Below are 12,635 nucleotides of genomic sequence, written 5' to 3' on the forward strand. Positions count from 1 at the left end.
AAAAGAGGAAAAGGATAACAAGCAGCAAACATGTTTGGCTTTAACACCAGAGTGAAAAACCACATCTCCTGCTGGATATCACCTGCGAGACAAATGCTACCAAAGCAGAACATGCGAGCATGAAATTCTGGAGACATAAAAGAGATCAAGACATGGAATTGATTTAGTTGCATCGCATATTCTCTTGGCTTAGCTATTTAGAAAATTATATAATTGATTTTTTTTTTGTATTGCAAGTACATAGCTGTCATAAGTGATGGTGCATCATATATTCTGCAACAATGCAATATAATAAAATGGTTGGCAAACATAAAAGCCTGTACTTTTCATTCAGGATGATCAGTCTGTCTGGGTTTGTACACAAGCCAGGGTGCAAAGCAGCAGGGTGTGACTGTGAACTTGAAAAAGTGTGACTTTATGAATAAGTTAGAAGGCAAACCTCAGCTGTTGACCTTCTGATGTCCTCAGAGATGCTGCCTATTTAATTCTGCTTGAGCAAAGTTCACATCACCATAGGAGAAAAATTGTGCATTTAGAGCATCCAATATAGAGTCACAGCACATGGTTTCCTATTCAAGCCAGTTTCTGCCACTGAATAAAAAATTTAAAAAGTTTATTGCGACTTTTTATCTCACAATTCTGACTTTTTTCTCAGAATTGCACGATAAACACTTGCAATTCAGACTTTTTTTCTCACAATTGCATGATATAAACTCACAACTGCGGAAAAAAATTAAGTAGAATTGCGAGATATAAACTCCATATTCTGACAATTTTTTTCAGAATTGTGAGATATAAATTCGCAATTGCAAGTTATAAAGTCAGAATTGTGATATATAACCTTCATAATCTGACTGCATAATATAAACTTGCAACTGCGAAAAATTAAGTAGAAATGCAAGATATAAACTCAATTGTGAGAAATGAAGTCAGTATTGTGAGATATAAGTGGAAAAATTCAGACTTTTTTCTCAGAATTGCATGATACAAATTTTACAATTGCAAGATATAAACTCCATATTCTGACAATTTTTTCAGAATTGTGAGATATAAACTCGCAATTGCAAGATTTTAAAGTCAGAATTGTGTGATATATATCCTCCATAATCTGGCTTTTTTTTTCTCAGAATTGCGTGAAACAAACTCGCAATTCTGATTTTTTTCTCAGAATTGTGAGATATAAACTCACAATTGCCAGTTATAAAGTCAGAATTGCAAGATATAAGCTCACAATTCTGACTTTTTTTCTCAGAATTGCGATATAAAACAATTCTGACTTTTTCTCATAATTGCGTGATATAAACGCAATTTCAAGTTATAATGTCAGAATTGTGAGAAATAACGTCAGAATTGCAAGATATAAGCTCACAATTCGGACTTTTTTCTCAGAACTGCGATATAAAACTCACAGTTCTGACTTTTTTCTCATAATTGCGTGATATAAACGCAATTGAAAGTTATAAAGTCAGAATTGTGAGTTATAAAGTCAGAATTGCGAGATATAAACAATTGCGAGAAATAAAGTCAGAATTGTGAGATAAGCTGAAAATTCTGACTTTTTTCTCAGAATTGTGTGATACAAACTCACAAATGCAAGTTATAAAGTCAGAATTGCAAGATATGAGCTCACAATTCTGACTTTTTTTCTCAGAACTGCGATATAAAACTCATAATTCTGACTTTTTTCTCATAATTGCGTGATATAAACGCAATTGCAAGTTATAAAGTCAGAATTGTGAGAATTTTTTTTTTTTCCTCAGAATTGAGTGATATTAACTCACAATTGAGAGAAATAAAGTCAGCATTGCGAGATATAAACTCCATTTTCTGACTTTTTTTCTCATAATTGCGATATAAAACTCACAGTTCTGACTTTTTTCTCATAATTGCGTGATATAAACGCAATTGCAAGTTATAAAGTGAGAATTGCATGAAATAAACTTCCAACTGCGGGAAATAAAGTAGAATTGCGAGATATAATCTGACAATTGCGAGTATTAAAGTCAGAAATGTTAGATATAAGCTCACAATTCTATTTTTCTCATAATTGCGTGATATAAACTCACAATTGCGAGTTATAAAGTCAGAATTGCGAGAAATAAAGTCAGAATTGCAAGATATAAACTCACAATCCTGACTTTTTTTCTCAGAATTGCGTAAAACAAACTCGCCATTCTGATTTTTTTCTCAGAACTGTGAGATATAAACTCACAACTGCAAGTTATAAAGTCAGAATTGCGAGATATAAGCTCACAATTCTGACTTTTTTTCTCAGAACTGCGATATAAAACTCACAATTCTGACTTTTTTCTCATAATTGCGTGATATAAACGCAATTGAAAGTTATAAAGTCAGAATTGTGAGTTATAAAGTCAGAATTGCGAGATATAAACAATTGCGAGAAATAAAGTCAGAATTGTGAGATAAGCTGAAAATTCTGACTTTTTTCTCAGAATTGTGTGATACAAACTCACAAATGCAAGTTATAAAGTCAGAATTGCAAGATATGAGCTCACAATTCTGACTTTTTTTCTCAGAACTGCGATATAAAACTCATAATTCTGACTTTTTTCTCATAATTGCGTGATATAAACGCAATTGCAAGTTATAAAGTCAGAATTGTGAGAAAAAAAAATTTTTTTCCTCAGAATTGAGTGATATTAACTCACAATTGAGAGAAATAAAGTCAGCATTGCGAGATATAAACTCCATTTTCTGACTTTTTTTCTCATAATTGCGATATAAAACTCACAGTTCTGACTTTTTTCTCATAATTGCGTGATATAAACTCACAATTGCAAGTTATAAAGTCAGAATTGCGAGATATAAACAATTGCGAGAAATAAAGTCAGAATTGTGAGATAAGCTGAAAATTCTGACTTTTTTCTCAGAATTGTGTGATACAAACTCACAAATGCAAGTTATAAAGTCAGAATTGCAAGATATGAGCTCACAATTCTGACTTTTTTTCTCAGAACTGCGATATAAAACTCATAATTCTGACTTTTTTCTCATAATTGCGTGATATAAACGCAATTGCAAGTTATAAAGTCAGAATTGTGAGAAATAATTTTTTTTTTCCTCAGAATTGAGTGATATTAACTCACAATTGAGAGAAATAAAGTCAGCATTGCGAGATATAAACTCCATTTTCTGGCCTTTTCTTTTCCAAACTGCAATATAAACTCACAGTTCTGACTTTTTTTCTCATAATTGCGTGATATAAACTCACAATTGCAAGTGTAAAGTAAAGTGTAAAGTCAGAATTGCGAGAAATAAAGTCAGAATTGCAAGATATAAAACTCACAATTCTTTTTTCAGCTTCACCCACAGCAGAAGTGAGTATAAGGGTTTTTTATGCATCTTTGCAAATGGCCTTTCTTAATCATGTGCCAGTTAGCAAGTTGCGCAGCTTTAAAAAGCATTAGCATTTAAAGGAACATGCAACAGAATAGCTCGCTCTAAAAAGGGCTGATTTTGACAAGGTAAAAAGAGTGTTTTTTACACCACCATTGAGAAATTTTAACCAAAGTATGTTATAGACTTCTCATGAAGACCCTTAAGAATCATATCAACTTGTGGAAAATGGGCATTCGATGACCCCTTTAAATAAAAAATTACACTAATTCAATACGATTACATCAATGGTTTTACCTAATTGGACATTTTTATCTGAATACCTGAATCTAATGCTCTAATGTTGTTTTCTGTTTCATAATCTTTACTTTTTATCTAATAATTTGTGTCATAATTTAGACTTCTCATCATAATTTTGACTGTCATCATTTTAACTTGTCATTAACTTTTTACTAACTAATTTTGAGTGTTTGTCATAATCTCTTCATTTGTGTCATAATTACGTTGTTTTCTGTGTCTTTTTTTTTTTTTCATGTCATAATTATGACTTTTTATCTGATCATGTCATAATTTTGACTGCCATAAGGTTTAACTGTTTCAACTGAGAAAATAAGTCCTGGTACTATCCACTTGTTTCATAGTGAATCATGAAAAAATGGACAAACCATATCTTTCTAGACTACACTCTTAAAGAAAAAAGGTACAAAAGCTGTCATTAGCTCAGTTCCCTTTTCAAAAGCTACTAATATGTACCATTTAGGTACTAATATGTAATTTTAAAATACTAATATGTAGTTTTAAGGTACTTATATGCACCTGTTACGGGTAAAATGGTACCTCTTTAAACGTTACCATCCTAGTGACAGCTTTTGTACCTTTTTTCTGAGAGTGTATTTTGGCTGTGTCATGTAGGCATTTGGTGTTGATTCTCTATGAATGTTATTGTGTCAACAAATATCGCTGACTAGTCTTTCTATATGCTTGTTTGGGGTTTATTTTCATGAAAGCTCTATTCAGACAGACAGAACGGGATGAGCACATGACTAGAGGGAGCGTTTCACCCAGCTGCTCACACAAGTAGGCGGAATCGACCACGTTATGCAATGCCCAACGGAAAGAGCTAACCTGTCCATGCCAGAGCATCTTATTTTAGACGTGTAAACCCCTCTTATGGGAACACAATCATTTCCCATGAGGCAGCTGTTTGACTGAGGCCTTGGACCCCTTCAGAGAGAAGGAGCGTTTGACTGAATTGTGTGGTTGAGAGCGATCCTCGGGAGAACGCAGAGCCCGGCATGTGTTTTATATGAAGGCATATCCGGAGAGATCAGACCTCAACCACGGGGTATTTTTGAGCTTGAGGGCAGAAGGAGGAGGGACAGAGAGGGAGAAGAGAGAGAAAGAGAGACAGACTGTGCTCATAATGGATACTAGCATGCTGCTTACTGCATACTGTGCACTATTACACTGAATGCTTGTGAAACACAAGAGTCAAAACTGACATAAGTTACTGTAAAATCATGACAATTTATTTCATAATGTAAACTTTTTGTCAAAATTTTGACTTTTGTCATAAGTTTGACTTTTTTAATGTCATAATTATGTTTTTCTTTTTTTATCAGTTTCGACTTTTGTCATGATCTCATAATTTGTCACAATTTAGGTTTTGCATTATAATTTTGACTTTTTTCATAATATGTCATAATCTACATTTTAAAGTCATTATTATGTTTTCTGTCATAATTTATAATTTTCATGTCATAATTATCTCATCATTTAGACTTCTTGTGTCTCATTTTGATTTGTCATTAATTTTTTTGTCATAATTTTGAGAGTTTGACCTCTACCTCATAATCATAATGCCTTTTTACCTCATAATTCGTGTCATAATTTAGATTTTGCATCATAATTTTGACTTGTCATAATATTAAATATTTATGTCTTAATCTCTGCATTTTAAAGTCATAATTGTTTTCTGTGTCATAATTTATAATTTTTTTTATGTCACAATCATGACTTTTATCTTAACTTGTCATGGACTTTTTGACATAATTTTGAGAGTTTTGTCCTCTACATTTTTAATGTCATAATTATGCTTTCTGTTATAATTTATACTTTTCATGGCATAAGTATGCCTTTTTACCTCATAATTTGTGTCATAATTTAGATTTTGCATCATAATTTTCATTAATATTGTCATTAACTTTTTTTATAATATCGTTTGTCATAATTTACATTTTAAAGTCATTATTATATGTTTTCTGTAGTAATTTATATTTTTTATGTCATAATTATGACTTTATCTCATCATTTATACTTCTTGTGTCTCATTTGGATTTGTCATTCATTTTTTGTCATAATTTTGAGAGTTTGACCTCTACCTCATAATCATAAATCAATTTTTACCTCATAATGTGTCATAATTTAGATTTTGCATCATTATTTTGACTTGTCATGAACCTCTACCTCTACACTAGATTATGTCATAATCTCTACATTTTAAAGTCAGAATTGTTTTCTGTCATAATTAATACTTTTCATGGCATACTTATGACTTTTTATCTCATAATTTGTGTCAATTTAAACTTCGTCATGAACTTTTTGTCACAATTTTGAGTGTTTATGTCATAATCTGTATTAACATTTTTAATCTCATAACTCTGTTTTCTGTCAATTTATACTTTTCATGTCATAATTTGGGCTTCTTGTCATAATTTTGATTTGCCATGAATTTTTGTCATAATTTTGAGTTTGTCCTCTACATTTTTAATGACATAATTATGTTTTCTGTGTTATAATTTATACTTTTCATGGCATAAGTATTCCTTTTTACCTCATAATTTGTGTTGTAATTTAGATTTTGCATCATCATTTTGACTTGAACTTTTTGTCATAATTTTGAGTGTTTATGTCATAATCTCTATAAACATTATTAATGTCATATTTATGTTTTCTGTTATAATTTATACCTTTTATGTCATAATCATGACTTTTTATTCATAATTTGTCATAATTCTGACCTCTTGTCATAATTTTGACATGTCATTATTTTTTTTATAAGTTTTATAAGAGTTTGTCATAACCTCTACATTTTTAATGTCATGACTTTTTCCCTAATTTGCCATAATTTAGATTTTGTATCATAATTTTGAGCGTTTATGTCACAATCTCCACATTTTCATGTCGTAATTGTTTTCTGTGTCATAATTGCGACTTTTTACTTTATAATTTGTCATAATGTAGACTTCTTGTCATAATTTTGACTTGTCATGAACTTTTTTGTCAACATTGAGTGTTTATATCAATCTATCAACATTTTTACTGTTATAATTGTTTTCTGTGTCAATTTATACTTTTCATGTCATGATTACGACTTTTTCTCTCATAATTTGTCAATTTAGATTTTGCATTATAATTTGACTTGAACTTTTTAATGTCATTTAACCATTTAATGTCAGAATTTATACTTTTTCGTGAAATAATTATGACTTTTCATCTCATAATTTGTGTCATCATTTAGAATTTGTGGCATAATTTTGATTTATGAACTTTTGCATAATTTTGAGTGTTTAAGTCATAATATCTACATTTTAAAGTCATAATCATGTTTGCGGAGTCATAAGTTGAGTCATAAATTACACTTCTTGTCATAATTATCTCATAATTTGTGTCATAATTGAGTTTTCTTGACATAATTTTGAGTGTTTATGTCATCATTTCTACATTTTAAAGTCATAATTATGTTTTATGTGTCATACTTTATACTTTCCCATAACTATGACTTTTTATATCAATTTGTGTCATAATTTTCACTTCTTGTCATACATTTTTTGTAATACATTTGTCAATCTCTATATTTAATGTCATAACTTTTTCTTTTTAATACATTTATTTTACAGTTCATACTTTTCACATCATACTTGTGACTTTTTATCTCATAATTTGTGTCACAATTTAGACTGTGTCATAATTTTGACTTGTCATGAACTATCGTCATAACTTTGAATGTTTATGTCATAATCTCTACATTTTAAATGTTTTCTGTGTCATAATTTGTCATTTTAGACTTCTTGTCATATTTATGAACTTTTTGTCAAAATTTTGAAATTTTACAATTATGTTTCATTTCATAATTATGCCTTTTTAGTTGTTTTATTTAGCGGTTTTACGGTTTATTATGATGTAGACCTTTTGCGATACTTTCAGCATTTTTAATGTCATTATTGTTTTGTCATAGTTTACACTTTTAATCTCATAATTATGACTTTTTATCTTATTTTTTTTCTTATAATATTATAATTTTTTTTCCATTTCATTTTTTATCTTATAATTCTTTGTCATATATTTGAGTGTTTATGCCACAACATTGGGTCATAATTGTTTTATATCATAAATACTTCCATGTCATAATTTACTATTTATTTTGTAATTTTGACTTTTTGTCATATTTTTGATATTTTGTTATAAATTCAATTTATGTCATAATTCTGATTTTTTTTTATGTTTTAATGATTTTAATTTTATTTTAACTATTTTGTCCCATAAATAAATATTATTTCAAACAATAAACATTTTAAACAGTAGTACGCTATATTGTTGTCACATTACTTAATTAAATTAGCCACATGACCTCATTACATGCATGTTCATTTGCCTTTTTAATTCACATCTGGGACGGGATATCTTTTACCTGACCAAAGGCAAACAGGGAGTTTTCACAAAATTAAGTAATCTGGTCTAAATTTATTCTAAAATATTTCCAGTGTTAAATTACCTAATTACTTAATCGTTTTCCTTGTTCTGTATGTATACTACATACTCCAGAATGCAATATAATAGTATATTACTCCAAACAAACCCAGTGATAAACAAAGAGAATGGTAGAGAATAGAGAGGAATATGAGCATACTGCTTAATGCATACTGCGCATACTGAATGCTACCTACTATTATTTAAAAAGAGTATGTGAAATAGTATGAATTATGCTATAATAAACATTGCAAATGTGCATTGTTGTAACTATGCACACACTATATACTGCAGACATATGAAAAGTAGTACGCTAGTATGCTACTCCAAAATAGCAGGGTCTAGGAGCCATTGTGGGAAAGCATCTGGACAGCCTCCAGTGCCTCCCTTTGCTAACCAGGCATGAAATTCCTGCGGCAGCGAGCAAAATGAAAGAGTGTATATGTTTGTGTGTGTGTGTGTGTGTGTGTGTGTGTGTGTGTTTTTAGACAAATATAGAGTAAGAGAGAGAGGGTGTCCCGTACACAACAAGCACCGAGGAGGGCAACATGTAATCATAATGACCAAGCCGAGAGGATGAGAGGACGTGGGATGATGCAACATAATGAACATAAATGCAGGAATGCAGGGAGAGAGAGAAAGAGAGAGAGGTAAAGAGGAGGACAGGACCAAACTTAATGGCTTTTCCATTCGTCAGGAATTTGCTGACGAGCATGTCTCCTCAAATTAAAACACAAAGAGACAAAACGGAGAACATGCACAAACACATGGCCGATAAAATCACCTGGCACTGAAAAACACCAATTAACAAGCATGGCTATAGTGTTCAGGCACATGACCTCACCACTGCATACCTAATTCAGCAATGCCAAGCGGTTTAACATATGGGTATACAGATACATTACATTTTTATTCGTTTGTGTAGAAATATCTACAAAATACATTTGACAATTTTATCAAATAATGGGGATATATATATATATATATATATATATATATATATATATATATATATATATAAAAACGCATTATATATAATTATGTAATGAATCAGGTTAAATAGCTATCAGCTGTTACAATTAAGTACACAATTAGATAATACCAATTTAGGTCAACCAATTACCAAGCAATGCTTAATTTAGTTGAGTCTGTGGTGTAAAAAGGTTGCATTAGCAATTAAAGAAAAAACACTTAGGCAAAACATGGTCAGGTCAAATTGTCTAAATAATTTTTGGTCCCATATTGTTATCAATTTTACTGGTAGTATAAAGAACTTTTGGGTATATGCTACAGTTTACTTTATTTCGCTATTCTCAATTACACAAATGAACTATAGTGTCCTGCCCCCACTAGTAAAAAATATCAAAAATTATATCTGGTCTCTGAATATATTTTGGTTTGACTGTGTGTGTATATATATGCAACTCATTATCTCACAATCTCAACTTTTCTACTCAAAACTGTGACTTTATTACTGGAAATTCTGACTTATATCTATATCTATATCTATCTATCTATCTATCTATCTATCTATCTATATATATATATATATATATATATATATATATATATATATATATATCTCAGAACAATGCAGTGTATATACAAAAGTGAGTACACCCTTCACATTTCAGCAGCCATTTTAGTATGTCTTCTCAAGGGACAATACTATAGAAATGAAACTTGGAGACATACTTGGCCACCCCATCACCTTCACTTACGGCTTCCTCAGCAAGGCATTTGTCATCTTTGTGTTGTGTTTGGGTTGTTATCATGTTGGAAAACTGCCGTTCAGCCTGGAAGGAAGGCATCATGTTCTGCTTCAGAATGTACAGTACATAGTTTCCCTCAATGAACTGCAGCTTCCCAGTACCAGCAGCACTCATGCAGCCCCAGACCATGATGCTACCACCACCATGCTTGACTGTAGGCAAGACACAATTTTCTTGGTACTCCTCACCAGGGCATCGCCACACATGCTGGACACCATCTGAGCCAAACAAGTTTATCTTATAGTCTCATCAGACCACAGGACATGGCTCCAGTAAGTCATGCTCTTGGACAGGTTGTCTTCAGCAAACTTTTTGCTGGTTTTCTTGTGAGCCAGCTTAAGATGAGGCTTCCGACTGGGACGATGCCTGTGCAAACCGACTTATTGCAGCATGTGTTGTATGGTCTGAGCACTGACAAGCTGACCTTCTAATTCTGCATCCTTTAAAACAATGCTGGCAGCACTCATGCATCTGTTTTTTGAAGCCAGGTTCTGCACCTGATGCACAGAATGAGTCCTCAACTTCGTTGATCGACCCTTGCAAGGCCTGTTCCAAATGGAACCCATCTTGGAAAACCTCTGTATGACCCTGACCACTGTAGTGTAACTCGGTTTCAGGGTGTTACTGAACCTCTAATAGCCTTGGCCATCTTTGTGGAGAGCAACAATTCTAATTCTCAAATCCTCAGTTATTTGCGATTAGATGCTAAGTGAAACATCGAGTGGTCAGTATGAGAGATTGTACTTAAAGCACCAAATTTTAACTGCTCTAATACAAGAACTTTGTATGGGACTGTCAAGCAGACAAAAACATTAACATGATTAATAGTGGCTTTGCATGGTTAAACAACATACTGCTGTTATCACTTAGGGTGTACTCACTTTTGTTGCAAGCTATTTTGACAATAATGGCTGTATGTTGAGTTATTTTCATAACAGGAGTTTTGACCTTTGTCACAAAAAGACTTTCTTCATTGCTTTTTTCCCTGTCACGCTTTAGAAATAATAAGAAATTACAATTTCAATTGAAAACTAAAAATCTGAATGGAAGTGTCAATTAAAAGGTTAAAGTATATTTTAATTTCAACTTTTTAAAGGGGCTATATGTAACCAAAGACTATAGAATACCAAAGACATGTCACTCGTGTAGTTTTGAATGGGGAAAAATGCAACGGTCATCATGGCCGCGAAGCTCCGCCTTCTTAGTGAAAGAGCCAATCGTTGATTAGTAAAGTCAGCGCGTCACTGCAGCTTACATTAGAAGTCCCGGTTGCTATAGAAACAATCGGCGCTCTAAGACGTGCGCTCAGTACTGCGCATGCGCACTGGCTCATTTAGCCGGAAAAATAAGCGTTTTTTAACGCTATTGGAGCACAAGGAACCATATTTATGAGGCAGTTCTTGTTGGATTTCTTTGGAGATTTAAAATATGAAATTTAATCGTGAACTTGGTGAACAGTTTTGGAGAATTTGATGTTTCCCCATTCAAAGAGATAGGAGCTGCACTTGAATGCCCGAGTAGCGTTTCAAAGATGGCCGCCGAGTGACATGACTTGTCTTAAAAGGACTTTGATGTAACTTTCTGAAATTTAAACTCGCGACTGGCACCTGTGGCCAAAAACGGAACTGCTCTTCCTTTCTGCTTGCTCTCGCAGCGCATGCTCGTACGTACACACTTCACAAGTCATCCGCTGCAAAGAAGTCAACATTATGTTTACAGAGGTAAGAACAGTCGAATACATATATTGTTTGAGAAACTAATTTTGTTTGCAATATATATGACTAGCGGTGGTGGCAGAGTGATCTGAAACATTTAACATGAACACGCTTGACGTCACATCCGCAGACAGCGCGCGAAAAATCCGACCCGACAGAAAATAGGAAAAATAGGATACAGGCTTATAGGTGCACCCACTGTGAGCTGACAAGGTGTCAGTATGCTCATCAGGAGATGTTTGAGTCATAAATGGTCAAATAAAAAGGCTATTGTTACGTTTATTTGGGGGAAAAAGTTACATATAGCCCCTTTAAAATGTCATAATTATGCTATTGTCCGTTTAGACTTTTCATGTCACTATTATGACACTTTATCTCATTATTTTGTGTCATTTTGACTTTTTCATTACTATGTTTTTACATGGTAATATACACTTTTTATGATATTAAATGTTTCATAATTTTAAACAATAAATATATGGATGGCACAGATTCATGAGCAAAAAAAGTCAGATTTGTAAGATCTAAACTGATGAAATAACAAATAAACAAGATGTCACAAACCAAAGCTGTATTTTATATTTTATACAGTATGTTTTGTAAAAGCTGTTCATTTATCAGAAATGAAGGTCAGGTTAAGCACACTGCATTGAGGTATTCATATGTGACCATGGACCACAAAACCAGTCATAAGGTTAGATTTTACAAAACTGAGATGTATACATCATATGAAAGTTCATAAATAAGCTTTCTATTGATGTATGGTTTGTTAGGATAGGACAATATTTGGCCGAGATACATCTATTTGAAATCTGGAATCTGAGGGTGCTTAACAATGCATATAACTAATCAAAAATTACATTTTTATGTATTTACAGTAGGAATTTTACAAAAAAATCTTCATGGAACATGATCTTTACATAATTTCCTAATGATTTTTGGCATAAAAGAAAAATCAATAATTTTGACCCATTCAAAGTATTTTTGGCTATATACCCCAGCGACTTAAGACTGGTTTTGTGGTCCAGAGTCACATATGAAT

This window comes from Garra rufa, chromosome 13 (genome assembly GCF_049309525.1).
Source record: "Garra rufa chromosome 13, GarRuf1.0, whole genome shotgun sequence".
Lineage (NCBI taxonomy): Eukaryota > Metazoa > Chordata > Actinopteri > Cypriniformes > Cyprinidae > Garra > Garra rufa.